The following is a 27,835-nucleotide window of genomic DNA, read 5'->3' on the forward strand; positions in this document are numbered from 1 at the left end:
TTTTGTCTAACAAGTCTTGTAATTGTATTTTGAATTCTTGCAACACCACAAGTGCCATTCTATATGGTTCTTTAGATACTGGTTCAGCTCCGGGAGTAGGTCTATATAGAATTCTATTTCTCGACTAGGTGGTAAACCTGGAAGCTCTCCTGCGAATACATCTTTAAACTTTCTTATCACATGAATATCCTTAATATCATCTTTTGGGTTTCATGAGTCCATCACGCTTGCTTGATATGCCCAAGCCCCATGGTTGAGCAAATTCTTAGTTTTTAAGGTTGAAATTATTCTTGGGGCTGATTGTGTATTAGAGCGCTTAAATTTAAATTTTATTCCTGTTGGAAAATGTAAATATGACTTTCTTATTATGGCATTCTATGCTTGCATAGTTTGCTGCTAACCAGTCCATACCTAGTATTATGACAAAATCACTTATGTCTAGGATGATAAGAGTCACCCCTAGTTTATGTCTTGATACTGAGAACTCACAGTTTTCCACTGCTGAGCTGGCCAGCATAGATACTCTGGCAGGAGTAGCTATGGATAGAATGTAGCCTAAAGGCTTTGATGTTAGTTGAGCATGTTTTGAAAATGTTGTAGAGATGAATGAATGACTAGAGCCCGAATCAAATAAAGTGAAGACATAATACCTGAGGATGGGTAATATACTTGTAACAACTGCATCTTGGTTCTCTGCCTCTTGATGTGTAGCAGCAAACACCCATCCTTTCTACTGTTTGGTAACCTTATTATTGATAGGTTGGGTGGTCTGGGCAGATGATACTTGGGTGACAAGCTTTAGGCAAGCCTTTGCATAGTGACCCATCTGGCCACAATTAAAACACACTCCTAAGTTTCGAAGACACTGCCCCTTATGGTGTTTTCCAGAATTTCTGCACTTAGGATATGTGAATGTTTGGCCCTTTTGTTGTGATTGTATGCCCTGAGTGCCTTGGGAATTTTTAACTTGCTGTTGTGAACGTTGAAAGCCCTGTTGGTTGAATTTCCTCTTTTGATTTGGCATGAATCCTCGTTCAGAAGTTGAGGTTTTGGCAGCAAGATCTACTTCCATGAGTAAGGCTGACTTGAGGGAAAGTGCATACTCCTTGTGTCGAAAAGCAGTAACTGTGCCCTGAAGGCCTTCTCTTAATCCCCAAATATTTCCACCTTCTTCTCTTCTATGTCTACTAGTTGAGGAAAAAAGTGAGACAAGCGATCAAATTTCCGTTCATATAACGCCACCAACATGTTCTCTTGACGAAGATTAAGAAATTCCACTTTTGATATCTCACTGTCAAAGGGAAATACTTGTAAAAAGCCTTACTAAATTGCTACCTCGTGATCGAACCTTTGATTGTTCTTTATGTGGATTTCCACCAGAACTTTGCATCACCTCTTAATATGAAGGTGCCACAATTTACTTTTTGTTCTTTTGGGATGTTCATATGGCGGAAAATGGTTTGTATTTCTGTTATCAGATTCTCTGCTATAGTTGGATCCACAGATGGTCTATCAAATGTTGAAGGATTGAACTTCTTGAATTCTCAAATGATTTTCGAGTCATTTGTATGATTGGTTATTGATGTGGTGGATGAGATTGTGCTTCCATTACTCATATTCTGTATTAGTATTTGTAGTGCTTCTGGTGGAAGTAACACGTAAGGCGTTTGTTCATTTTCTTGATTTTAAACTCCTGTGGATTCACTTTGAGGTCTTCCTCGTCGTGTTGGAGCTCGTTGTGGTGGAATCTGGTACACACATGCTTTCATGATAATGAAGCAATCTAATCCTACTTCTTTTACTCATGCTTATGCTTACTATATTATTTACTAAGTTACTTGTCTAAAAATTCAAGGTACCAACGTATTTGGCATAACTGTGGGTATCACTTAACAAGTTAAACTATCAAATACTACGACTCTTCTAATGTAGTAGAGTCTACTTGGCTCAAATGCTCTGATACGAAACTGTAACGACCAGACCCTTACATAATAAGATCCGACCGCTATGACATGCATACTTAGAGTTTTCTATCATGAGATGCATTTTGGTAAAAATTTCAAAAGAACATGTCTAAAATTTTATTAATTAAGTAGAAAAACTTGGCCTATTAGCTCATGATAGTATTTTTTTTTATTTTTTTAAAAGAACATGTCTAAAAAGAACATGATAGTATTTTTTTATTTTTTTAAAAGTGATTGGATATTAAAATAAAGTTATGCACCTCCAACTTGGCCTATTAGCTCAGTTGCTTAGAGCGTCGTGCTAATAACGCGAAGGTCGTAGGTTCGAAACCTTCATGGGCCAAAAAGTTTTTTTTTTTTGACAATTCTACCCTTACTATTTTGATTATGGCTACACTAAACCTAAACCTCACAAATCCACTAATCACACACTTAAACAACTTTATTTCTTTTTCTCGACAAAAATCAAACCTCAGAGTCATGAAAAAACTTCTATATATGATATTCTCAAGCTTTTGATCTTCTTGATGAAGGTTATAACTACCAAAATCTTATTTTAAATTTAAATTTTTTTACATTAAAACAAAAAAGTAGATTATACATTATCAAAATTTTCTATGTTGGAATATGAAAAACTAGAATGTTGAAAATTTGGCTTTAAATTCTTAGGCTATACATTTAATTATATTTACTAATGGAATTTTAATAGTGTAACAACTTCTTGATAAACTAGCTAATCTTTACACATTTTCTTTCAAAACTTGAGTCTCTTCCTCTTAATTTCTCTCTTTTCATATCTCAATCATTTTTTTTCGAAATTTCTAATAGTTTTTATGAATAGAAAGTAGTGTTATGTACCAAAAAGGAAAAAAAAGATGCTTCAACCAAATATTCTCCATGATAGGTATCAACTTTTTAATAGTTTTTTCAAGTTATTTTATAATAGTTATTTTTTCTTACAATTTTTTCAATGTAACATTTAGAAAGTTTTTAGTTTTATCGTTGTGATATGATTGTTAATTAATTTTTTCATATAAAGAGTTACAATCTCTAATATTATTATTTTTTTATCATTACATTGTTTAGAAAGTGATAATCTATAATATTTTTGGCATTCCAAAATCAGTAAAATCTCAATTTATTTTTCACACATATACTAAGGAGCTTTCTTATATTACTAATATACAACAACTTTTTCATTCTAGAATTCTCTTCATAAATTGATATCCACATATTGACACAACACAAAATGTCTGGCATGTACTTGGTGTCTAAGTATATAGAAATTGTAAATTTGTGTTGTGTGGCATTGGATGTCATTCAATCTAAGTGCTTTGATCCGTAAACATCAACGACAGACAAACACATGATTTAAAGAGAAATTGTAAATGCATGTATTAGTTATTTTTCTGCATATGTTTAAATTTTTTTTTTTTATGTTAATATTGCTATTAGTTGTATTTGTACTTTTTTTAATCTTATCAATGTAATAGGATTATTATTATTTTTTAACTTTCATGTTAATGTTAATATTCAAAATTACTTTTAAAAAGATAATTAAATATGTTTAGTTTACTAAAGTAAATAGTGTTTTCAATGTTTTTTAATGGAGTATTTTAAAGTAATATAGATCATATATTTTTTCCCAGAAAAAAGAAAAAAAAAATATATCTACATGTATATAAAAATAGGTTATAAAATATCTATTAATAATAATCATTAATATATTAATTATCAATCATTAATTTTATTTTTATGTATTAGATAGACAACATAAGAATTATGTCCAAATTTATACATATACAGTCCGACATTGCTACTCAGTCTTCTCATTCGCCATTTCCGTCGTTGGCTTCTTCTTCTTACCAAATCTTAATTTAAGTTCACTTCTATTTCTCAGCATCATCTATTGCTTTTCAGATCATTAATTTTTTTCATTATTTATAATTCTCATTTTGATTCTCTAATTGATATTCAAGAAAAGGAAAAAATAGAAAGAGAAACCTTTAATCGGTGGTTTTCCTAGTTCAATCGTGCACATCCTAATATTTTGGGGGTGTGATAACAAGCAGAAATGCACATCATCATAGTGCTAAGTTCTTAAACAATGTTGGATTGCTTTGATGAAATATGTTAAATTGCATCCATTAAGCATAAATTCTATAATATTGTGGTCGCATGCATTCAGCCCATTAGAACAGTTGATCTTTGCATTTTTGTGTAGAATATGCGTTAACGCAAAGCAAGAATGCGATTATAGGAAATCATCGGTCGAGCGTAACTTCACCGCAAGGCTTTGTGTTGATCGTGCTCGCAAGCATTCGCCCGAGAAGGATCGCCGCAACTTGGTCAGCACAACATGGTGGGCGCATCCGGGTGAAAGGATAATTAAAAGCGATGGGACAGAAAGCTGATGACAATCGAATCCAAATTAACTTCATAGCCGAAACGGTCATAAAATACATTCAGCTTTATTGGTGACAATTATGCGGCGTATCAGTTAGGAATTAAAGCGGTCCCATCTGTACAACCAGGAGAGAGAAGCTGCCTTTCACCATGGATACTCTATAATTACCAAGTGCATTCTTCAGAAAAGGGGTTCACGTTTTTACAATCTTTTGTTCCACAAGTCGCACGTCCGTGTTCTTAATTTTCTTTCATTTTAAGGTGGATGCGAGGGAAGAAGTTATGCCGGTAGATTGTTCCGGTAAGCTTGGGAGAGCGCCGGAAGCCCCAAGGAAAGAGAGAGGGTCGACGCCTGCGGAAGCGGGAACATCTTTAAATCAGAATAGAGATTTCATTGTAAAAAGCCTCGGTCAGCAAGGAATTGCTACCAGACTCTCTACCTTTACTTTCCATTGTCATTTTGTACTCAACTCGTTTATAAGAATGAAATTTCTATCTCTATATCTGTTCAGTCTCTGTTATTCACGCATGAGTAGCTAAATTAGTTGAATGGGTTGAGAAGCATTTAGCTAGCACAACTAGGGAATATTCATTCTTTGCGATTATCTTGTTTATGTATGCTTCATTCGTCCATTAGAGATACTCGGGAGAGTAGTCTAAAGACAAAATCTAGACTTGGGAAGGTCAGATTAGAATCTAGACTCGGAAGAGCCAGATTAGAACGCATAAACGAGAGATATGCGCTTAGGAATGAGCACTATTTTTTATCAACACATCATATGCATCCTAGAGATAGGATATGACTGTATGCGGTCACCTTGCTTTCATGCATTTTGCATCATTCCATAGGACAAGAGTAGAGACTTAGGGATGAGCTCTATGGACATTTTGCATTCGGCACATACGTCCTAGATTTAAGGGCATCGCATTTACATTGGAAAATGACTTGCTGTGCATGGTTGTAACATGATCACATAGTCTGACGCATTCCCATGTAACGCTAGCTAAAGATCTTCTCAACCCGTTCATCGCATACTCATTGCATCTATCAACGAAACTGTCTTTTCTCAAATCTGCCACCTTTATTTATTTCTTTTTCATCAACACAAACAACAAACCCAACACTTATTTATTTACTTGGTTACCGCAAAGTTTTCATCAAAATTATCAACGCAATTTATTTTCACAAGTCCCTGTGTTCGACCCTAGACTTACCAGGAAACTCAAAGGAATTTACACTTGAATTCCGCTGGGGAAACTTGAGTGCATAACGTAAATCCATCAACGTATATCATTCATATTTCCACTTCATAAATACGAGCACCAAGTTTTTGGCGCCGTTACCGGGGACTTCGGCAAGTTAGTTTGCTAACGGTAATTTTTTGATTTCTTTATAGAACTCTCAATCTCTAGTGCATTACGACCCGAAGATTGAGAGACCGCTAACAGCAACCACAATCAAACAAAGAAGAGATGGCGGAGCAGCCTGGAAATAGAGCACCAAATGATAATAATGTCATGGCGAATCCAATTCAGTTGGCAAACGATCGCAATAGGCCAATCAGGGACTATGCATTGCCAAACCTTAATGATTTCTCTCCGGGAATCATGAGGCCTGCCCTCGACGGAAGCAGATTTGAAATGAAATCGATGATGCTGCAGATGATCCAGACTGCAGGTCAATTCGGAGGAAGGCGTGGTGAGGACCCGCACGCTCACCTCTGAAGTTTTATTGAAATCTGTAACACTTTTGTGTTCCTGAACATCTCGACTGAAGAAGTTCGACTAACATTGTTCCCATTTCCACCTACCGAGAACGCAAGACGAAGGAAACTGATCACAAATTTTGAACAAGATATGGACGAATCGTTCAGTGATGCTTGGGTGATGTTTAAAAGGTTGGTCCGGGATTGTTCACATAATGGGTTATCAGACTGCCTTCAAATGGAGATTTTCTATCATGGTTTGAATCTCGCTTCACAGATCGCTGCCAATGCGGTAGCTGTTGGTGGTCTGCTCGACAAAACTTATGATGAGGCCAAGAATATCCTGGATCGCATCTCCAAGAACCATGAAGACTGGAGAGAGAGTGACCAAAGATTGAGACTTAAAGACTCTGACGCAAACAAGGGTGCTATTACTTCATTACAAAACCAAATGATCGCAATGATGAATTTGATCCAAGGAATGGTGATCAGCAGCCCAACACTGCAAGGTGGGCAAATCAACGCAATCAGTCAAAACATCGCAAGGTGTGCGGCTTGCGGTGATGGGCATGCGATGGAAGATTGCCCACAAAATCCACAATTTGTATACTTTATAAAGAATAATCCCTTTTCAAACACCTACAACCCCAGGTGGAGGAACCACCCCAATTTTGCTTGGAAAAATCAACAACAAAATTTTCATCCTGTGGCGCAAAAAGAAGAGCCACCAGGATTCTTTCAATGCAATAACGGTCAACCGAGCAATCAAGCAAGTAGCTCACAACAACCACCGCAATCCTCTTCTTTGGAGAGCCTATTGAAGCAATATATAGAGAAAAACGAGACGGTGCTTCAGAGTCAGGCCACCTTCATCCGCAATCTTGAATTACAGATGGGCCAGATTGCGAGTAAGCTGAAAAGTAGACCGCAAGAGGCACTGCCAAGTTTAATCGAACTTCCACGCAACCCGGGGGGATCAGGTAAGTAGCAATGTCAGGTTGTGACATTGCACAATGGGAAAACTGTGGAGGGAGAAAAGAAGGAGCATAGTAGAACAACTTCCATTGCAGTTGAACCTGAGATTGCGGTAACGCAAGAAGAAGAAAGAGAAAAAGAAGCAGTAGGACTTGAGGTTACGTCGACCTCGAAGCCAACTGAAATGGGAACTGTGAAAGTTCAGTTACCCCCTTTCCCTCAGAGATTAAGAAGGAAGAAAAACGAAGAGGTACAATAGCAATGCTTCTTATCTATGTTAAAGCAATTACATGTTAACATTTCTTTCAGTGAAGCGATTGAGGAAATGCCTGCCTATGCCAAGTTTCTGAAGGACATGGTAACTAAGAAGAAGGGCGTTGGGAAATTTTCCTCGGTGGCATTAATGCAAGGTTCCAAATCAATCTTCCCACTGAAGATGAGCGATCCTGGGAGCTTTACTATTCCTTTCTCCATAGGAGGAATCTATATTGGGCAAGCTCTGTGTGACTTGGGGGCCAGCATAAATTTGATGCCATTGTCAATTTTAGACAATTAAATGTGGGGAAACTTGTGCCCACATCAGTGACTCTCCGATTGGTCGATAGATCTCTGGTCCATCCAGAAGGTAAGGTGAAGGATGTGCTGATAACAATTGACAAATTTATTCTATCAGCTGACTTCATCATTTTAGACTATGAGGCTGACAAAGATGTGCCCATCATTTTGGGGGCGACCTTTTTTATCAACGGGTCGTGCTCAAATTAATGTGTATAATGGAGAAATCACTTTGAGTAACAATGGACAGAAACTCAAATTTAATATAATTCATGCCATGAAGTTTCTGGATGAAGAAGACCTACATGATTCTGATGATGACCTGAATTTGATTGAAGAACAAAAGTCTGATGAAGAGTATGAGGAAGAGGATGCCAGCGCATCCATTGCTGCCTGCAATGCGATCACAACAAAAACAAACAAGGAAGAAGAAATGATCGCAAAGTAAGAAGAAGAGCCAACAGAAACAGATCAAAGAAAAACAATGCAACCTTCCTTAGTGGAACCACCAACACTTGAACTAAAGACCCTACCAACCCATTTGAAGTACGCATTTTTTAGGCAAAATGAGAAGCTACTAGTGATCATTTTCTCTGTGCTCAACAAAGATCAGAAGAATGCATTGATGAGTATTCTCAAGAAATATGTGCGAGCAATTGGCTGGACGCTCGCTGACATCAGAGGAATTAGCCCCGCGTACTGCATGCACCACATTCATCTTGAAGATGACACAAGGCTACATTTGAACATCAATGTAGGCTCAACCCTGCGATGAAGGAGCTCGTCAAGAAGGAGATTATCAAATGGCTAGATGTAGGCATTATCTATCCTATAGCAGATAGCACGTGGGTCAACCCCGTGCAATGTGTGCCGAAGAAGGGCGGAATGACGGTAGTCCTAAATGAGAACAACGAATTAATACCGCAAAGGACCATCACTGGATGGCGCATATGCATGGACTACCGTAAGTTAAATGCGGCCACAAAGAAAGATCATTTACCCTACCATTCATCGATCAAATGCTAGATAGACTTGCAGGGAATGATTTTTACTACTTCTTGGATGGGTATGCCGGATACAATCAAATCATGATATCTCTTGAACATCAAGACAAGATCACATTCACCTGCCTATATGGGACATTTGCTTTTCGCCACATGCCATTTGGCCTCGGCAATGCGCCAAGCACGTTCCAAAGGTGCATGATGGTGTCTTTTCAGATTATCTCAAGGATTCTGTGGAAATATTTATGGATGACTTCTCCGTTTATGGGAATACTTATGAAGTCTGCCTAGCCAACCTAGAGAAGATTCTGAAGAGATGTGAGGAGACGAACCTGGTGCTCAACTGGGAAAAATTTCATTTCATGGTCAAGGAGGGTATAATGTTGGGGCATAAAGTCTCTCGGGATGGGTTGGAGGTGGACAAAGCAAAGATCGACGTAATTGAAAAGCTTCCACCTCCAACCAGCGTGAAGGCTGTGCGAAGCTTCTTGGGGCATGCTGGATTCTATGACGATTTGTCAAGGAATTTTCTAAGATAGAATGACCACTGAGTGCGTTGCTAGAGGCTGACAAAAAATTCGAGTTCGACAACAACTGCCTCAACGCATTCAGAGTTTTAAAAGATGCGCTGATTACCACACCCGTATTGATTGCATCGAACTAGACATTGCCATTTGAAATCATGTGCGCAAGCGGGTATGCGATGGGGGCAGCTTTAGCGCAAAAGAGAAAAACGATTTTGCACCCCATCGCATATGCAAGTAAAACTTTAAACCCTGCTCATACAAATTATACCACCATAGAGAAAGAACTCCTGGCTGTGTTTTTTGTGTTGGAGAAATTTTGGGCATATCTATTGGGAACCAAGGTACTCATCCACACCGATCACTCAACAATCAAATACTTAATGACAAAGAAGGACACAAAGCCGAGGTTGATCAGATGGGTTCTCCTCCTTCAAGAATTTGATATCGAAATAATTGACCAGAAGGGGACAAAGAATCAGGTTGCGGATCATCTTTCTAGACTAGAAAATCCTGAAGTTGACTGCAATGAGACCGAGGTGAGTGCTGTTTTCTCGGATGAGCAGCTATTCCATAGAGAAGAATTGCCCTGGTATGCGGACATCGTTAATTATTTGGTTTGTGAGCAATTTCCTGAAAAATTACACCTATCACCAACAGAAGAAGCTCAAGCACGAATGCAAACATTATTATCGGGATGAGCTAAATCTATATAAAAGAGGTGCAAACCAGATTATTCGATTATGCATACCGAATGCTGCTCAACAATGCATATTATCACAATGCCACGACTCACCATATAGTGGGCACTTTGGAGGGCATTGCACTACAACCAATGTTTTGCAAAGTGGATTCTTTTGGCCCACATTATTCAAGGATGCTGTTGACTACGCAATGAAATGTGATTGGTGTCAACGCACAGGCAACATTTCATGGAAAAATGCAATGCCAATGAACACTATCTTGGAGCTGGAATTATTCGACGTATGGGGGATTAATTTCATGGGACCATTTCCTCCTTCGCATGGAAAGCATTACATTTTATTGGCCGTCGATTATGTATGGGGGATTGATTTCATGGGACCAGTTCCGTTAAGCTTGGAGAGTGCCGGAAGCCCCAAGGACAGAGAGAGGGCCGACACCTGCGAAAGCGGGAACATCTGTAGATCAGAATAGAGATTTCAGTGTAAAAAGTCTCGATCAGCAAGAACTTGCTACCAGGCTCTCTACCTTTTCTTTCCATTGTCATTTTGTACTCAACTCATTTATAAGAATGGAATTTCTTTCTCTATATTTGTTCACTATTTGTTATTCGCGCAGGAGTAGCTAAATTAGTTAAATGGGTTGATAAGTATTTAGCTAGCACAACTAGGGAATATTCATTCTTTGCGATTATCTTGTTTATGTATGCTTCATTCGTCCATTAGACTTGGGAAGGTCAGGTTAGAATCTAGACTCGAAAGAGCTAGATTAGAACGCATAAACGAGAGATAGACGCTTAGGAATGAGCACTATTTGTTATCAACACATCATATGCATCCTAGAGATAGGATATGATTTTATGCGGTCACCTTGCTTTCATGCATTTTGCATCATCGCATAGGACAAGAGTAGAGACTTAGAGATGAGCTCTATAGACATTTTGCATTCAACACATGTGTCCTAGATTTATGAGCATCGCATTTACATTGGAAAATGACTTGCTGTGCATGGTTGTAACATGATCACATAGTCTGACGCATTCCCAAGTAACGCTAGCTAAAGATCTTCTCAACTCGTTCATCGCATACTCATTGCATCTATCAACGCAACTGTCTTTTCTCAAATCTGCCACCTTTATTTATTTCTTTTTCATCAACGCAAACAACAAACCCAACACTTATTTATTTACTTGGTTACCGCAAAGTTTTCATCAAAATTACCAACGCAATCTATTTTCACAAGTCCCTGTGTTCGACCCTGGACTTACCAGGAAACTCAGAAGAATTTACACTTGAATTCTGCTGGGGAAACTTGAGTGCACAATGCAAATCCATCAATGCATATCATTCATATTTCCACTTCATAAATACGAGCATCACTATGCTATGAGAATGAGAGTAGAATTCATAGCATAAGAAAGAGTGTAGAATTTTGTCCAAGTTCAACTCATAGTATAGTTAAGGAAGTAAGTCATAGCATAGGTGAAAAGTCTTAACATAGTTGATAGCATTGTTGATAAAGTCATAGCATAGTAAGTAAAGTCAAAGCATAGCTAAGGAAGCTCAACTCATAGCATAGTGGAGTAAAATCCTACCAAGTTTGATGCATGGTAGGTGCATCCCAAGGGAAACTTTGAACAATTTTGGATGCATGAGGAGCTATGTTACGAGCATAAGAGACTATGATGTGAACATGAGGAGCTATGCTGTGAGCATAAGGAACTATGCTATGAGTATGAAGAGTCATGTTTTGAGATGAAGGACAAGATGAAATAATTGGGAAGAATTGGTTAAATTTTGAGTAAACCATATGTTGATCTATGCATAACCAAGAAAGAAAATAGGGTTGGGCACATAAAATAAGGTCAGTGAACGCATAGGGTATTAAAGAGGGAGAATTTAGCTATATGGTTGACAACATATGAAACTAAAAATGGAGGAAACCCTAAAGATTGTAGTGTTTGGTGCATAGACGATGAAGTAGGCATAAATATGGCCATGTGAACACATACCTTGAGTTGAAGAGAGGCAAAGTGGACATGGCTATGCTTTGAACATAAAGAAGAAAGCTATGCTATGTGAGGGAGATGAAAACCAAGAAAGGATGAAGTTGAGGAAGAGTTGGACACATAGGGGAGAAGTTGGATGCATAACCATGCTAAGAACCTCAAGAAGAAGCTATGCTATGAGAGAGAGACACGTTGGTAGCATAGTTTGGGAACCATACATCTAAACCTAGAGAACCATGTGTTGAACATCTTGTGTGTGCATAGGTGATGATTAGATGCGTAACAAGGTTGTTGGTGAGACCATACGTTGACTTGAGTTACTTGGGGAACAAGGTCGAATTGACAACAAAGTAGGGTACGAGTGTCACACCCCGTCTCAGACTACCCTCTGAGCCTAGGAAAGGACATGACTGTAGCAATTATCAACCCTTTTGTTGACACTTACTGCCTAATAAATCTTGTGGAAATAACTCTGATACCAATGAACAAATTTAGCAACTAACTGATTAAGTTGAGGAGGAAAACAACAACTGATAAAGTAGGCTCATTTTATATTACAACAATGTAACATTTATCAACTCCAAGACTTAGCTACAAAGTTTACAAGAACAACTGTAAAAACCCCCGGAAGTGTAACTATTGCATGTGGCGAAACTTGACCTTAGTAGCACCTCAGAACTCCTCACCTTTCCGCTACCTTGGGGGGGGGGTGGGTAAAACATAAAACATGGAAAACATGAGCTACAAAGTTTGATTTTAACAGTATACATTTTGGAAATCAATACATAATCAACAAGAAAATTACCACGAGTTCAATATTATTTTTCCAGCCAGACCGCTAGATTATCCCTAACTCAATCGTTGGTTAAAACAATCAACCCCAACTTGACCGCTGGTTATTACATAATATGAACATCCCCAACTTTACCGCTGGTTATCCCTGGCATGATCATACATTTTTTCCCAACACTTTCACACGTATATTAAAGCAATGTATCAATAATTCCTGTGGAAACTTTCCCTTTACCCTATTATCTCGTCAACTAGCTATTCTTAGATAACTTGCCTATATTTCCCGTCGGTCATCACCGACTATCATTTCCTACCAGCCGAAGCCGACTATATTTTCCTTCCAAATACCTTTTCAAGCATGCTAACTATATATCCCGAGTACAATTTCAGTTTCCAAAACAAACATACAAACAATATCTTAACAAGCATAGTAATAAGATAAACATATATCCCTGATCATGCCAATTTAACATTATCCCCTATATATATTTACCTATATATGGAAATTTCATCAACAATACAACAACACAATAACCACTCACCTTGGTTGGTTAGGAGCTTTTCTTTCCAAAGTTTATTAGGTTTCCTTGGTTTCCCTTTTGAATCCTAAATTCCAGATTCAATTATCAGCTTAGATTATTCAGAGTTCCAGACGTTATTTTAAGATACTTCCTTCTGAAACATGTTCTAAAATGTCTCAGGAAGCTTACCATAAGCTCTTAGCTCAGAAATCTTCGTGATTTGGATGGAATCATGAAAACATTAAGACTGGCCCAGCTTACCCGACGGCTCGACCCCTCTGTCTTTTCCTCATTCTCCAGCCCGAATCCTTGGATCTTCTTCTCCGGCAGCCCTACCTTGAAAACTAGACTCTTATAGCTTTCAGATGGCTTTGGAATTACATCAAATGCATGAGTATTCTGGGAGAACTCCTCATCCCAAATTGGTGCTACTTCTTGTCCTTTCTGTCGGACAGCATCTCACCTCTTGGAACCTCTTGACCAACGCATGGTCTTGCTACAAACGCATAGTCTCCTCCCAATACACTCTTCTTTATGTCCTTTAAAGAGAATTTGAGTTCTCATCTGAAGTCCTTGGCCCTATTTATAGGCGTCCAAGATTGCTCTAAGGCCGACACCTCCTACTTGGCCGCATGTCCAAGTGTCTCTTCCTTACACTATTACCGCAATCTTGCATCAGCGCAACCCAAGGTGTCTTGCTCCCCTTTTACCAATGCATAGCCCTCAACTTTGCATGTCTTCTTATGCCTCCACCACATTTGCTTAAGGCTTAAGATTTCTTCCCAACAAGCCACATGTTCGAATGACGTCCTTGAATGCGTCCATCCTTCATATGCGTTGATCTAACTTCATATGCGTTCAACTAGGATAATGACCAACACCCTTTTAACACATACTACTAGACTTGTCCTATGCGCCCACATGCCCTCGGATGTCCAACGCATAGCAACCTTTGGGTCGACTTGGTTCTCAACTCAACACCTCAAGGCATAGCTCACGATCATCTAGGTTCTTGCTAACGCATCTCCTATGACCAACGCAACCCACCTCATTAACTTTGTTACCGTAAGCCTTAACAACACAAGGGAAAATCACTATGCGTCCACCTTAGCTCGTTACATCGCATAGCTTATACTTTAGCAAGGCCACCGCATCCATTTTATCCATCGCATCCATCGCCGCATGCCATCGCATCCATAGTGCAGCATCACCGCATGCCATCGCGTAACACTACCGCATCCATCGCGTAGCATCGCCGCATGCCTCCATCACGTACTACCAACGCATTCCTTCAGCCGCATATATGCATACCATCAGCCATATCACGGCATGCCCTCGCATCACGGCATACCCTCGCATCACCACATACCTTTGCACCACTTGCCCTTGCATCACTGCATATCTTTGCACCACATGCCCTTGCAACACCGCATGCCCTAGGCCGCACACTCTCGCGTAGCAAGGCCGCCGCATGCCACCAACGCATAGCACTGCCGCAAGACATCAACGCATAGCACTACCAGTGCATCCCTTCGGCCGCAAACCATCGATCGCATACTCCATCGCCGCATGTCATCCATTGCCGCATGCTACCAACGCATCCCTTCGGCCGCAAACCATCGGCCACATACTCCATCACCGCATGTCATCCATCACTGCATGCTACCAACACATTTCCTTCGGCCGCATGCCTTCGGCCGCATACACGCATACACATAGCATTCATGGCATTCATCGCAGCCATCACACCGCATGCGTTGTTCTAACCTCTCAAGACAGTGGCTGCTGCATGAGTCGTCCTTGGCCATACTTCAGCCTCTCTCCATGCCCAAGTAACCTCTCAATACTTCATTTTTCTCCTTGGCTTCCAATGCATGGTTACTCTTGGCAATACCTCTTGTCAATACTTCGGCCAATCATGCATCCAACCTTACAAACGCATGGTTGTCTTCTCAACTTATGCGTTAATGTCTCCTAACCCTTTACGCATGGGTCCTTTTTGACCTTACACTTAGCCAATATTTCATCAATTAGTTCTTAACTCAAAACTACTTAACCTTTAGAAATTTCCTTCACTTCAACATAGGATTTAACTTCCACTTGCTAAGGTAGGAAAAATGGAAATCCAGGTTTCACAACGAGGCTCAACAAAATGAGGTCTTGGACCGAGCCAAGGATGAGATGGATGCATGGAAGGGAATGCAAGGTGTTGAAGTGCAACCTCAAGGGAAGCTATGCATTATCCTATGCATGGTGAAGACACCTAAGTCTTGAATGCAAGGAGGAGATGTCAGGAGGTGTTGCGTTGGGCATTGCATGGTAGGGCTTTGCATGATGTTGACACCTAGGTTTTCCATGCATTTTGAAGTGTGGGAGCATGTAGAAAGTGACAAGGATACTTCTGAAGGCCTTTAAATACCCCGAGGGGTTCTCATTTCACCTCACAACTAAAATCTTCTAGAAGAAAACTAAAAAAGGAGAGAGTTAGAGGGAATTAGGGTTTTCAGGGTGAGTCATTGATGACATTCTGAAATGCATGTCATCTTAAGCCATTTACTTAGAATTATGAAGGTTGTTAGGCAGAATATGCCCAATCATGATAGAAATTCACGAGAAAGTAAGCTTGTGTCGATTAGCATGTTGAGTCTCAGCTAACCCATTCTTTTGCGTTAATTATGTGTTTCTATTTTTGTAGCTAATGCAGGAAATGAACGCAAACGCGAAAACCAGACCACCGCATAGACGACCGCATGCGAAGAAACACTCCATTGCAAAGGCAAACGCATCGATCAATGCATGGATGTTGCAGTAATCAATCGTATTCGTCCATCGCATGGGAGTTGCGCTCGTCAAGCGATTGCGGTCATCATGTAGAGTTGCGATATAAAGCGAATGCGGCCATTGAATGATTGCAGCTACGCAACAACGCATGCTAATGGGATCAACGCAAGGATGGTGGAATGGATGCATCAATGCATCTACCTCGAGAAAAACCAAAAGATGATGCTGACATTTCACCTACCACTCCGTTAGTAGGAGAGGTTCAGAAAGGACTAACGTGCCGAACGTCATACTCAGAGCAATACAATTAATGCTGTCGATGACTCAAGCTCTATATATAAAAGCCGATGAGCAGAAATTCAAGTTATCCAAGGTATTTACTTGAGGTTCGCCTAGGGCGGATCCTTGCGATCCAGAAAAACGTGTGAGAATATGGCAGAGAGTTCTTCACCTCCTTCATCCATTCCAAGTGACAACCGGAGCTAGGTCTCGAGAGAGTCAGTTCCTCCGTCCATCCATGGCACCACCAGCAGCCTTGACGCACATCCGCTGGGAGCAAATCTTTGCTTTCAGCCGGTCATTTCCTTTTCCTTTCTTTCTTATATTGTATTGTACGACATCTTGGAATTAAGGAATTAATACAATTTGTTTTCAATGCATTTCTTTGTTCCTTCGACTCCATTTCCATCTTCTTTACTTAGCATCTTTACTTTCATTGCAGCACTTAGTGGGATTGCTTAGGTATCGCATACTTAGCCATGTAGATTAGGGATATGAAGCATGTAGCAACCCACCGAGAGGTGTGCATTGCACGAATGTGTGAGTAATCTTATTTGCTTAGTGTGAATCTACTGCAAAGCCTGTCTATATGCTAACGCATTGCTTGTCTATGAGTGAAGTCAGCAACAATCAACTACCCGGGAGGGTAAGTGGTTGGATGCATCAAGCAATGTATGCATTGTTCACTAGGGATAGTAACAATCTTGCGTCAACCAAGTTCATGCAATTGTCTTGTATTATGTATGCTTCATTGGTTCATTGGAGATACTCGGGAGGGTAGTCTAAGGATAGGATCTAGGCTTGGGAAGGTCAAGTCAGAATCTAGGCTTGGGAGAGTCAGATTAGAAAACATAATACAAGAGATAGGAGCTTAGGAATAAGCACTGTTTGCTTTTAACCCATCGCATGCATCCTAGAGATAGGATACGATTGTGTGAGGTCACTGCAGCATTGTGTGCATTTTTCATCATTGCATAAGAAAAGAGTAGAGACTTAGGAATAAGCTCTATGGACACTTTTGCATTCAACACATGTGTCCTAGATTTAGGAGCACCGCATTTCTATTGGAAAATGATTTCCCGTGCATGAGTGTAGCATGATCACATTGGCTTGCGTTGACTAAGGTTTCCCTTGCGGTGACTCTTAAGGGTTGCAATGAAATCATCTCCACATTTTATCTATTTTCCCACACATTTATTTCATGTCATGGTTTGTCGTAACTCAACCTTTCATGCATATTCTCATTGCGTTGTCTGTTAGATAGGAGTAGGAGTAGGGTTAACTTAGCAACCTCCCTTCCATTCTTTTATTTAAACCGTTGCATGCACATTACCGCATACATATAGCTACAAGTCCCTGTGTTCGACCTCGATTACCCGAGAAACTTGCATTCACGTTATACTTGGCGTGAGCGGAAGAAAACTTTTGGCAGGACGCATGGTCATCGCATACATTCATTAATGCATTATCAGTCTAATGCATGACCATCGGCGCATGATTATTAATGCATATCTTAGGAACATGCATCGCATACCGCGTCCACAGAATGCATGCGATGCATGGCACCACCAGCACCCTTGAGAGAGTCAGTTCCTCCGTCCATCCATGGCACCACCAGCAGCCTTGACGCACATCCGCTGGGAGCAAATCTTTGCTTTCAGCCGGTCATTTCCTTTTCCTTTCTTTCTTATATTGTATTGTACGACATCTTGGAATTAAGGAATTAATACAATTTGTTTTCAATGCATTTCTTTGTTCCTTCGACTCCATTTCCATCTTCTTTACTTAGCATCTTTACTTTCATTGCAGCACTTAGTGGGATTGCTTAGGTATCGCATACTTAGCCATGTAGATTAGGGATATGAAGCATGTAGCAACCCACCGAGAGGTGTGCATTGCACGAATGTGTGAGTAATCTTATTTGCTTAGTGTGAATCTACTGCAAAGCCTGTCTATATGCTAACGCATTGCTTGTCTATGAGTGAAGTCAGCAACAATCAACTACCCGGGAGGGTAAGTGGTTGGATGCATCAAGCAATGTATGCATTGTTCACTAGGGATAGTAACAATCTTGCGTCAACCAAGTTCATGCAATTGTCTTGTATTATGTATGCTTCATTGGTTCATTGGAGATACTCGGGAGGGTAGTCTAAGGATAGGATCTAGGCTTGGGAAGGTCAAGTCAGAATCTAGGCTTGGGAGAGTCAGATTAGAAAACATAATACAAGAGATAGGAGCTTAGGAATAAGCACTGTTTGCTTTAACCCATCGCATGCATCCTAGAGATAGGATACGATTGTGTGAGGTCACTGCAGCATTGTGTGCATTTTTCATCATTGCATAAGAAAAGAGTAGAGACTTAGGAATAAGCTCTATGGACACTTTTGCATTCAACACATGTGTCCTAGATTTAGGAGCACCGCATTTCTATTGGAAAATGATTTCCCGTGCATGAGTGTAGCATGATCACATTGGCTTGCGTTGACTAAGGTTTCCCTTGCGGTGACTCTTAAGGGTTGCAATGAAATCATATCCACATTTTATCTATTTTCCCACACATTTATTTCATGTCATGGTTTGTCGTAACTCAACCTTTCATGCATATTCTCATTGCGTTGTCTGTTAGATAGGAGTAGGAGTAGGGTTAACTTAGCAACCTCCCTTCCATTCTTTTATTTAAACCGTTGCATGCACATTACCGCATACATATAGCTACAAGTCCCTGTGTTCGACCTCGATTACCCGAGAAACTTGCATTCACGTTATACTTGGCGTGAGCGGAAGAAAACTTTTGGCAGGACGCATGGTCATCGCATACATTCATTAATGCATTATCAGTCTAATGCATGACCATCGGCGCATGATTATTAATGCATATCTTAGGAACATGCATCGCATACCGCGTCCACAGAATGCATGCGATGCATTAATAAAAAATAGTGTTCATTCCTAAGCACCTATCTCTTGTATTATGTGATCTAATCTGGCTCTCCCAAGCCTAGATTTTGACCTGACCTTCCCAAGTCTAGATCCTGTCCTTAGACTACCCTCCCGAGTATCCCTAATGGAAGAATGAAGCATACATAATGCAAGACAATCGCATAAACTTTGCTGACCTACGGTTGTAACTATCCCTAGTGAACAATGCATACCTTGTTTAATGCGTCCAACCACTTACCCTCTCGGGTCGTTGACTGTTGCTGACTCACTCATAGACAAGCAATGCGTTAGCTTGTAGACACGCATTGCAGCAACTTCACACTAAGCAAATAAGGTTACTCACACATTCGCGCAACACACACGTCTCGGTGGGTCGCTATATGCTTCATATCCCTGATCCACATTACTAAGTATGTAATACCCAAGCAATCCCACTAAGTGTTGCAATGAATGTAAAGATGCTAAGTAAAAAGACGGAGATGAAGTCGAAGGAATAGAGAAATGCATTGAAAAACACATTGTATTAATTTCTTAATTCAATATATCATACAATACAATATAGGAAAAGAAGGAAAAAGAAATGACCGACTGGAAGCAAAACTCTGCTTCTAGCGGATGTGTGTAAAGTCTGCCGGTGGTGCCATGGATGAGCGGAGGAGCTGACTCTCTCGAGATCTAACTCCGGTCGTCACTCGGAATGGATGAAGGAGGTGAAGAACTCTCAGCCATCTTCTCACGCGTTTGTCTGGATCGCGGGGAAAATCCCCGGTTGAGGGTTAATCTCTGGATGATTGAATTTCAGCTCATCGACCTCTATTTATAGAGCTTTGGTCGCCGACAGCATTAATTGGACTACTCTGAGTCTGACATTTGGCGCATTCGTCCTTTCTAAACCTCTGCCACTAACGGCGTGGTAAGTGAAATGTCAACATCATCTTTGGATTTTCTTGAGGTAGATGCGTTGATGCATTCATTCCACCTACCTTGTGTTGATCCCATTAGAATGCGTTGTCACGTAGCCGCAATCATTCAATGGCCGCATTCACTTAACACCATAACTCTACATGATGACCAGATTCGCTTGACGAGCGCAACTCCCATGCGATGGATGCATATGGCTGGTTACTGCAACATCCATGCGTTGATCGATGCGTTTGCCTTACGATGGAGTGGTTCTCCGCATGCGGTCGTCTATTCGATGGTCCAGTTTTCATCTTTGCGTTCATTTCCTGCATTGGCTACAAAAATAGAACATTGAATGCATAATTAACGCAAAATAACGGGTTAGTTGAGATTCGACATGCTGATCGACGCAAGATCATATTCTTGTGAATTCCTATCATGATCGACGCATATTCTACCTAACAACCTTCATAATTCTAAGTAAAAAGCCTAAGATGACATGCATTTCTGCATGTCATTAGTTATGCCACCAATAATGTGCCTTCAGGTCTTGATACATCTTGGTACTCCCAGGATGTATTGAAAAGCATGACTCATGGGCTTCGTTCAGTAGTTCTTTCTTGATTTCTTCATCATCTGGTACACATAGACGTTCATGGTAGAAAAATGCAGAGTCTAGGGCTGTAGAGAATTCATTGTTTTCTTCATTCTCTTACCATACTTGTTTGTTTAGGTACTTATATGTTTGTTGTGCATCAATTATCCTTTGCCTTAAAGTTGTACTTGCAGTTAGTTGTCCTATTCGAGTTGTGATGGTTTCTGGTATTAGTGAGATCTCAACTCTTTCCAGGTCATCCATTATATGTTTGGAGATGGTACATAGAGCTGCCGTGTGAGCTGACTTTCGGCTAAGAGCATCAGCTACAATGTTAGCTTTTCTTGGATGTTAGAGGATCTCACAGTCGTAGTCTTTGACCAAGCCATCTTCGTTGCCTCATATTTAATTCCTTTTGGGTAAAGAAGTACTTAAGGCTTTTATGATCTATATAGATTTGGATCTTTTCCCTATATAAGTAATGTCTCCATATCTTTAAAGCAAAGACTATGACAACTAACTCTAAGTCATGGATAGGATAGTTTTGTTCATAAGGTTTAAGTTGTCTTGAAACATATGCTATTACCTTGCCATGTTGCATCAAGACAGAACCAAACCCCTTTTTTGATGTGTCACTGTAGGTAGTTAGCCCCCTGATCCATCAGGTATAGTGAGAATAAGGGTTGTAGTCAACCTTTGTTCTAGTTCCTCGAAGCTTTATTCACATGCTTGGTTCTAGACAAAAGGATTATTCTTCTTGGTGATGTTAGTTAAGGGTAATGCTATACTTGAGAAATTCTTTAGAAATCGTCTATAATATCCTACTAATCCAAGAAAGCTTCGCACTTCACTGACCGTTGTTGGGCGAGGCCACTTGCTAACTATTTCAATCTTAGCAGGATCGACTGAGATTCCTTCTTATTTTACAATATGCCCTGGTAGGCAACTTGGAGAATTTGGCATACAACTTCTTATTTCTCGATATGGAAAGGACGTCCCTAAGATGTTTTTCATGATCTGTCTTAGACTTGGAATAGACCAAGATATCATCTATGAATACGATCACAAAATTATCAAGATAGTCCTTAAAAATTCTATTCATCAAATCCATGAAGGTTGTTGGGGTATTATTAATCCAAAGGGCATCACAACGAACTCATAATGCCCATATTTTGTTCAAAAAGCAGTCTTGGGAATATCAGACTCCTTGATTCACAGTTGATGATATCCATATCGTAAATCTATTTTAGAGAATACTGAGACTCTTTGTAATTGCTCAAATAGGTCATCAATGCGTGGGAGTGGGTACTCATTCTTTATTGTCATATTCAACTCTCGATAATCTAAACATAAACGCATTGATCCGTCCTTTTTCGTAACAAATAAGATAGGTACTCCATATGGAGACACGCTAGGGCGTATAAATCCTTTGTCTAACAAGTCTTGTAATTGTATTTTGAATTCTTGCAACTCCGCAAGTGCCATTCTATATGGTTCTTCAGATACTGGTTCAGCTCCGGGAGTAGGTCTATATATAATTCTATTTCTCGACTAGGTGGTAAACCTGGAAGCTCTCTTGCGAATACATCTTTAAAATCTCTTATCACATGAATATCCTTAATATCATCTTTTGGGTTTCGTGAGTCCATCACGCTTGCTTGATATGCCTAAGCCCCATGGTTGAGCAAATTCTTAGTTTTTAAGGTTGAAATTATTCTTGGGACTGGTTGTGTATTAGAGGGCTTAAATTTAAATTTTATTCCTGTTGGAAAGGTAAATATGACCTCCTTATTATGGCATTCTATCCTTGCATAGTTTGCAGCTAACCAGTCCATACCTAGTATTATGACAAAATCACTTATGTCTAGGATGATAAGAGTCACCCCTAGTTTATGTCTTTATACTGACAACTCGCAATTTTCCACTGCTGAGCTGGCCAACATAGATACTCTGGCAGGAGTAGCTATGGATAGAATGTAGCCTAAAGGATTTTATGGTAATTGAGCATGTTTTGAAAATGTTGTAGAGATGAATGAATGACTAGAGGCCGAGTCAAATAAAGTGAAGACATAATATCGGAGGATGGGTCATGTACTTGTAACAACTGCATCTTGGTTCTCTGCCTCTTGATGTGTAGCAGCAAACACCCGTCCTTTCTGCTGTTCGGTAACCTTATTATTTATAGGCTGGGTGGTCTGGGCAGATGATACTTGGGTGACAAGCTTTGGGCAAGCCTTTGCATAGTGACCCGTCTGGCCACAATTAAAACACACTTCTAAGTTTCGAAGACACTGCCCCTTTTGGTGTTTTCCAGAATTTCTGCACTTAGGATATGTGAATGTTTGGCCCTTTTGTTGTGATTGTATGCTCTGAGTGCCTTGGGAATTTTTAGCTTGCTGTTGTGAACGTTGAAAGCCCTGTTGGTTGAATTTTCTCTTTTGATTTGGCATGAATCCTCGTTCAAAAGTTGAGGTTTTGGCAGCAAGATCTACTTCCATGAGTAAGGCCGACTTGAGGGAAAGTGCATACTCCTTGTGTCGAAAAGCAGTAACTGTGCCCCAAAGGCCTTCTCTTAATCCCCAAATATTTCCACCTTCTTCTCTTCTATGTCTACTAGTCGAGGAACAAAGTGAGACAAGCAATCAAATTTCCATTCATACTCCGCCACCAACATGTTCTCTTGACGAAGATTAAGAAATTCCACTTCCTTTTGATATCTCACTGTCAAAGGGAAATACTTGTAAAAAGCCTTACTAAATTGCTACCTCGTGATCGAACCTTTGATTGTTCTTTGTGTGGATTCCCACCAAAACATTGCATCACCTCTAAATATGAAGGTAGCACAATTTACTTTTTGTTATTTTGGTATATTCATATGGCGGAAAATGGTTTCTATTTCTGTTATCAGATTCTCTGCTATAGTTGGATCCATAGATGGTCCATCAAATGTTGAAGGATTGAACTTCTTGAATTCTCAAATGATTTTCGAGTCATTTGTATGATTGGTTATTGATGTGGTGGATGAGATTGTGCTTCCATTACTCATATTCTGTATTAGTATTTGTAGTGCATCTGATGTAAGTAACACGTAAGGCGTTTGTTCATTTTCTTGATTTTGAACTCCTGTGGATTCACTTTGAGGTCTTCCTCATCATGTTGGAGCTCGTTGTGGTGGAATCTGGTACACACATTCTTTCATGATAATGAAGCAATCTAATCCTACTTCTTTTACTCATGCTTATGCTTGCTATATTATTTACTAAGTTACTTGTCTAAAAATTCAAGGTACCAACGTATTTGGCATAACTGTGGGTATCACTTAACAAGTTAAACCATCAAATACTACGACTCTTCTAATGTAGTAGAATCTACTTGGCTCAAATGCTCTGATACGAAACTGTAACGACCAGACCCTTACATAATAAGATCCGACCGCTATGACATGCATACTTAGAGTTTTCCTATCATCAGATGCATTTTGGTAAAAATTTGAAAAGAACATGTCTAAAATTTTATTAATTAAGTAGAAAAACTATACAATTTTTTTTTTTTTTTCACAAAACACCATGATCCATAAAACATTAGCGTAGTGGAACAAAATGCATATATGACAAAAATAGTGAGTTTGATGGTTGACCCCTTGAGCGACGTCTGATCATGCAACCTACATTATGTCCTTACCTACACAGTCTGTAGAATAGGATGAGTATATAATATACCCAGTAAGTAGTTCTCTCTTAAGGTAGTGACCAAATGCACAGTCACATGCAACATGTCATGAAAACATATGATTGGGACCCAAAACATAAACTTATAATAACATGAGGTGGTTGATGTTAGATGTGACTCTGGCCCTACTGAGTGCATGACCCGCTAATCATTAGATGGGTTAGTTATCGTTTAAGTCCTCATCTTTCTACCAGGGCAGAAGAACTTACATTTGCACTAGAGGGGTGCAACCATACATACCCTGCTAGTCCCTAGCATAAACATAATGTAAGATTGGGCCTAGAGGGATGCAACCATACATGCCCTACCAGCCCTGAAAGCATAACCTATACCTAATTAAAACTTGATCTTAACATAATCGTGAACAAACATAATGCATGAGGTCCCTGGTAGAGAAACGTGTTTTAAACATGTAATGCAACATAACAATAAGAACATAATAAAGTAACATAACAAAGGTACACTACCATAAAACACTTAAAGAGAAGGTGAGATAAACTATTTACCTTTACTACAAACCTAATTATTCCTTATGGTTTGGTCTTGAAATGCTCTTGATTCATTTGTTTTTTTTTCCAACAAAGTGCCCTACTTCTCTATTTATAGGGTTGTTTTAACCGACCTCCTTTTCTTCTTCTTCTTCTTCTTCTTTTTTGTTTATGTTTATCTTTTTTTTATATATATTTATCATCTTTTTTTTATATATATTTATCTTCTTATATATATATTTTTTTAAAATGTTTATCTTCCTTTATATTTTCTTCTTTTTTTTGTTTATTTTCTTTTATTTTAATATTTTTTTTATATTTATATTTATCTTTATCTTTTTTCTTTTTAATGTTTTCTTCTTTTATATTTATCTACTTCTCTTTTTTTTTTATGTTTATCTACTTTTATATTTATCTTTTCCTTTCTTTTTTTTTTTATGTTTATTTTCTTTTATTTTTATCTTTTATTTTAATGTTTATCTTCTTTTTTTTATGCTTATCCTTTTTTTTTTATATTTATCTCTTTTTTTTTTAATGTTTAACTTCTTTTATATTTATTTATTTATTTTAAAAAAATATCATTATTATCTTAAACCTTCTACATATTATTTTTTATTATTATTTTTCAATTTTCTTCAAAATGTTCTTATATTGTCATTATTTATTTTCTAGATTTTTTTCTTTACTTGGATACTTGCTTAATTTTCAAATCAGTATTATATTTGTTACTTATTTAATAACCAAAGAGATTTATAGGCCAAATTTTAAACTTAATAGCTTAATCTTAGAACTTGTTTACTAATAACTAGATTTAACCTTGAACCTTAATTAACATTCATTATTTATTGTCCTATAATGTTTGTATACAACTTGACTTGTTACATTAAAGATTATAGTTTTTTTAAAAAAAAAAAAAAACACCAAAGGATTATGTATTAAAGATTGCATTCGCTATGCTGAAATTAATACGAAAACCAAGTTCAACTCAACGAAACAAGTTTCTCAAGAATCTTAGTGCGAACAATCATTAAACACTCAAAAATTCATTTTTCTAAAAATTGATTTCAAGTGTTTATCCTAAATCAATTCATTTTATAAACTCATCTTTTCAAAATTTGGTTTACATAGTTGCCAAACACATGAATTCTTTTCAAAATCCGGTTTAGGTATTCCAAACACACTTTTAATTGTTCATTTAAAAGCTTGGGTGATTTGTTCAACTCGATTTTTAGTTTAGTATTACTAATTAAAATATGTACCATTAGGCAAGACATTATCAGTTCTATTCCTCGCTTATATGTTATTTAACTTAAATGAAGTCGTAGGTTAAATTTTTATTTGGGGCAAGAAAAATTGCTAAAATGGATTTTGAAAAATCAACTTAATGGGAAGCTCAATGTTGATGTGGCATGGTCGTGCAGTAAGGGTAGAAGAGGGCTCGACTAAATTGTGCGTGATCATTCAAGTTTAGCGTTTTTTTTGTGGTTGCATGTTTACTTAGAGGAAGGGGAAATCTTCTAGAAGTTGAGGCTCTTTTGGAAGGCCTAAAAGCAATCAAGCAGGAAAATGGTGTGGGACCAATCCATCTTTAGTGGTCGATTCTGATTTGCTGGTGGTCACTAATTTCACTAATAGGGTGGTTGCTTCCTCTCCGATATCCATTTCTTTCTTTAGGACGTTATTTTTTTGGGAAACTTTATTAATATCCTTCACTTTTGTCATGTTCCTTGTGATAAAAATAAAGTCACTCATCCTTTTGCGACTTTGACATCCTCTTAAGGTCATCATTTGATTTGAAAAGATTCTTTTCCAGATAGTATTTTCTCTACGATTCTTGATGAGTGAGGTTAGGTTGTGATTTCCGCATGTTGCCTAAAAAAACTATAATGGTGCTTAAGAGCAAATTTGTTCCACATTTAACATTCGTAGGACCCATCTTTAGAGATATGCCAAAACCATAGTGAAACTTACTAAGAAAACTTCAATCTTAATCTTTAAAATTCTAACTTACAAATTTTATTAATCTAAGATCATCTATTGTATATCTCTACATTATCACTTGATTATTTTTATTATTGAAAAATATTGTTGAAAACATTCAAATATGAACTATACTAACTTCTTCCGAATTTAAAATTACGAGATCTAAATTTGAAGAATAAAATAGATTAATTTTTTTTAGGTATGTTCAATTTTGATCTCTAGATTTGCAATGGTCCCAATTTGGCTTCATATCTTCTTAAATCTCAAATTTAGTTTATGTACACCTAAATTATATCACACAGAACAATATCTGTTTTAAAAAGGTGATAGTATTTTTTTTATTTTTTTAAAAGTGATTGGATATTAAAAAACGTTAAATACAAAAATAAAATGCACCTCTAACTTGGCCTATTAGCTCAGTTGGTTAGAGCGTCATACTAATAACGCGAAGGTCGTAGGTTCGAAACCTGCATGGGCCAAAAAGTTTTTTTTTTTTTGGACAATTCTACCCTTACTATTTTGATTATGGCTACACTAAACTTAAACCTCACAAATCCACTAATCACACACTTAAACAACTTTATTTCTTTTACTCGAACAAAATCAAACCTCAGAGTCATGAAATAACTTCTATATATGATATTCTCAAGCTTTTGATCTTCTTGATGAAGGTTATAACTATCAAAATCTTATTTTAAATTAAAATTTTTTTACATTAAAATAAAAAAAGTAGATTATACATTATCAAAATTTTCTATGTTGGAATATGAAAAACTAGAATGTTGAAAATTTGGCTTTAAATTCTTAGGCTATACATTTAATTATATTTACTAATGGAATCTTAATAGTGTAACAACTTCTTGATAAACTAGCTAATCTTTACACATTTTCTTTCAAAGCTTGAGTCTCTTCTTCTTAATTTCTCTCTTTTCATATCTCAATCATTTTTTTCGAAATTTCTAATAGTTTGTATGAATAGA

At 38.2% G+C, this 27,835-nt stretch overlaps 2 non-coding genes across 2 annotated transcripts; both read left to right on the plus strand.

The window, feature by feature from the left end:
- The first annotated feature begins 2,233 nt into the window (after window positions 1-2,233).
- Window positions 2,234-2,307, plus strand: TRNAI-AAU (transfer RNA isoleucine (anticodon AAU)). The gene has a single exon. It is a non-coding gene; the product is annotated as a tRNA-Ile (tRNA).
- Window positions 2,308-27,260: 24,953 nt separating this feature from the next.
- Window positions 27,261-27,334, plus strand: TRNAI-AAU (transfer RNA isoleucine (anticodon AAU)). The gene has a single exon. It is a non-coding gene; the product is annotated as a tRNA-Ile (tRNA).
- The last annotated feature ends 501 nt before the right edge of the window (window positions 27,335-27,835 follow it).

This window comes from Benincasa hispida, unplaced genomic scaffold (assembly GCF_027475165.1).
Source record: "Benincasa hispida cultivar pf3 unplaced genomic scaffold, pf3_genome.v1.1 HicScf1170, whole genome shotgun sequence".
Taxonomy (NCBI): Eukaryota; Viridiplantae; Streptophyta; class Magnoliopsida; order Cucurbitales; family Cucurbitaceae; genus Benincasa; species Benincasa hispida.